The sequence below is a fragment of the Puma concolor genome, chromosome A3 (assembly GCF_028749965.1).
Source record: "Puma concolor isolate L17-30 chromosome A3, mPumCon1.1.hap2, whole genome shotgun sequence".
Taxonomy (NCBI): domain Eukaryota; kingdom Metazoa; phylum Chordata; class Mammalia; order Carnivora; family Felidae; genus Puma; species Puma concolor.
In genome coordinates this window covers 134,017,413-134,020,904 of record NC_141669.1, presented here as the reverse complement: position 1 = coordinate 134,020,904, position 3,492 = coordinate 134,017,413, and the positions used below count along the sequence as shown (strand labels likewise).

Sequence of the window (3,492 nt, the reverse complement as noted above, 5' to 3'; positions counted from 1 at the left end):
AAACCACAAGGGATGGTGGAGCACTATGGGATTGGTAACAGGGCTCCATTATCATTATAGAGGCTTGAAGGGGTGATAGGAGGAAGCCAATTCCCATCCCTGGAGACAAAGATGGCCATGGGGGAAGGGATGCTTACCTGTGACAGAACAATACATCAGCCCACAGGAACCCGATGACCAGAGAAATGGACTAAATAATTCAAACTTACTCCCTTCTCTCTTTCTGATCTGCTAGACACTTTCCATTAGTGGACTCAACTCCCAAGTCAGGAGGCAAGGGAGCTTGGTGATAATTTCCATACCAATTAGCCTCCTGAGGGACACAGCAGGGTTAATAATAAAGGCTAAAGAGTCATCCAGAGGGACAAATGGACATGAGTACACATCGTGGAAGCCATCCCATAAGGTGGAATATGGCTGAACTGGCTGGCCAACCAGACAACACTGGTTTTCCTCCCCTGACCTAGGATTTCCATCCATACACTTTAGCCTCTGCTGAGGAAATTCCAGCTTTTAGTCATGTTTATTCAAAAAAATAAAATAATAAAAAAGCACCATATTCTCAAGCTTATCTGGAAGAAAGCAAATGTGCAATAGATTTAATCTGCCAAGTATTATTTTCAGTGAATTGCAACTTTGCCACTTTGTTTATTTGCAATGAAAAAAGTAAACGAGCAGGAGAGGAATCTCCAGAAGCTGATGTGTCTCAGCTGATAGGGTGAGACAGAGGCAAGGTTACTCAAGGACAGCCGCAGAAAGACAGCTCATACCTGGAAAAGGTTTCTGGTGATGGATTAATCACAATCACTAAGTTAAGCCAGAGATGCTCTTGGTAGTTTTGTTCTTGGATTTCTTCTCTTTTTCAGGCAGCCTCGGGCTGCTGTGTATTTCAGGTGACGTTTGTCCAGATGCTTGCTTGCCTGCTCTCAGTCAAAGAGAATTTAGTAAGCTCACTCCTTAGTTCTTCCGTGTTAATAGTTAACCCTGGAGCCATCCTGTAGTTAGAGTTTTCAATTACGCTCTTCAGCTGTGTCCTGGGCTTCTTGGGCAGCGATTGGTCAGAGGTTGGTCATCATAAGACACAGTGTCCTCCGATGTGAGGTTGACGGGCTGGTACTGAGGCTTGATGAGAATTTGTGTTTCAGCACGAGCATGGGGAAAAAAGAAGTTTTAAAAGAGAACAAAAAGAAGGCAAATAATTTTGTTTGCTCTTCAACATAATTCCTTTGCTTTTGGAATAAAACAAATTCTTGTGCTCTCTCACTTTGGTGATCTTTTCCAGGAGAGAAGTTAAAGAGAAACAGCCTGTGTGTGATAATTTTGCCAGATGCTGATCCTGCCCCAACTACAAACTCAGTTTATCATGTATTCCAATCATTAATTAATTTTCCATTCCACAAATTTTATGATCTGCTAAGGCTTATCTACCCACTCATTACATATCGGAGCAGTAAGGCCAGTTTCTGTGTCTTTTTCTTTCACTTCACAATACTTGCAGGGAAATGTCATCCATACTCATGATAAAATAACCATCTCTAGTCTAGAGTTCTATTTTTTTAACTTTATTTATTTATTCTGAAAGAGAGAGAAAGAGACAGACACTGAGAGAGGACATTAGCAAGGGAGAGGCAGAGGGAGAGGAAGAGAGAGAGAATTCCAAGCAGGCTCCACACCATCATCATGGACCCCACTGGGGCTCAATCTCATGAACCGTGAGATCATGACCTGAGCCGAAATTGAGAGTCGGACGCTTAACTCGCTGAGCCACCCAGGCACCCCTACAGTTCTACTCTGGATTTGTTATTTATCTGCTTGTCCTCTCCTGTTTGTTTTTTTTTTTTTCCCAAAAGCACCTCAAATTCAACACATCCAGGGCTAAACCCATGGTCTTCTCAACAAACTTGACTGGGGTTTGAGAAGCATGCAATGTTTCTATCCTCAGTGAATGACACAACTCTTCTCATAGCTGTATGTCAGCAGCCAGGAATACATTTTAGCATCTCCTTTGTGGTACCTCCCCCCATTCAATCCATACCAATTCCTGTCAGTTTGTTGGCAAAATATTTCTGGAATTTTTTTTAAGAAACTTGTTTGATGTTTTTATTTATTTTTGAGACAGAGAGAAAGCACAAGCTGGGGAGAGGCAGAGAGAGAGGAAAACAGGAATTAAAGTGGGCTCTGTGCTGAAAGCAGAGAGCCTGGTGCAGGGCTCCAACTCACAAGCAATGAAATCATGACCTAAGCTAAAGTCAGACGCTCAGCTGACTAAGCCACCCAGGTTCCCCCTGCAATAAATGTTGATTGGTATTTTCACGTTTTCCTCCTTCGAATGCACTATTCATTCTACAACCAGAAGGCTCTTTTAAAAACCAAACGAATGTCAGGCAAGTATGCACCCCTGCCCTTAGTTTCACGTTACAGGAAATTCATGCTTCTCCCACCGCTTCAGTGGCTCATAATGATAAGGAAAATCCCCTTAATATGGCAACACGTCCTGCCTGGTCTGGAGCCTGCCTACCTTTCTGCTGTGACTCCCTCCAGGTCAGCCCTCACTTACTCCAGCCAGCCATGTGGAGCATGCTCTCTTTGGCCACAGAGTATTTGCACCTGCTCCCCCTGCCTAGAATATTTTCTCTTGCTCTTTATCTCAGGGAAGTCTTCTTAAATCTACACGACTTAATCACATACCTGTATTGCGGGAGCTCATAATTTTTTTAAAAATAAATTTTTGTCCGTGGTTTTATTAGATCAAAATTCTTTTTATTCCTTGTTGGTTTAAAATGCTGTTAAGTCTTCATTGCCTCATTTTTCACAGCTGGGATCTTACCTTCATTTCAGAGTTAGCTGCAGGGGAGCAGAACTGTCCACTATACATACAGCAACGTGCGCGTAATAGGAATGCTTTGCGCTCAGCCGACTCATCTATAAAACAAGAATAATAATATACGCTTCACAGGGGTTCTTTCTTATTAAGTGAGATATATCATCTTCTCAGGACAGTGTCTAAATCGTACAGAAACAGGCATTAAATGGTAGCCATGGCAACAGTTGAGTCTGTTGTTTTAGAATCCGTATTCTTTGAGTTCCACAGTTTATCAACAGTGGCTGCCCTACTTATCTCAAGAAGATTGGAAGATTGAGTGACTTTCTAATTTCGATGCCAAGTGAGGCATCCTTAAATTGGCCTTTCACAGTTGAATTGAAAGTTTGGGTCTAAGCATTACACCTAATTGTACACCATTCAGAGTTCTTGCCATTGGTTTGCTTTCTAAGTACTTTTCGGAGCACGTGCATTTCCCCCAAGGGCTGGCAGGGAGGAACTCAATTGAAGCATGAAACTTTAAAACAATGTTTGGTTCCCTAACGGGAAACTCTGCCTTGCTGTTTTAAATGTTCTCTTAGCTGACAAACACAATGTGCCACTTCAGGGAATCATGACCGGTAACCCCACAGACAGTAAGTCATCAATGACATTGTCAACCTCGGTAATTA

The 3,492-nt window shown here is 42.4% G+C and overlaps 1 long non-coding RNA gene across 1 annotated transcript; it reads right to left on the bottom strand.

Moving 5' to 3' along the window:
* Nucleotides 1–612: 612 nt before the first annotated feature.
* LOC147582826 (uncharacterized) lies at nucleotides 613–3,005 on the bottom strand. The gene is made up of 2 exons (XR_015248797.1): nucleotides 2,828–3,005; nucleotides 613–1,122 (listed from the first exon to the last, which is right to left on the bottom strand). It is a non-coding gene; the product is annotated as an uncharacterized LOC147582826 (long non-coding RNA).
* Nucleotides 3,006–3,492: the final 487 nt, after the last annotated feature.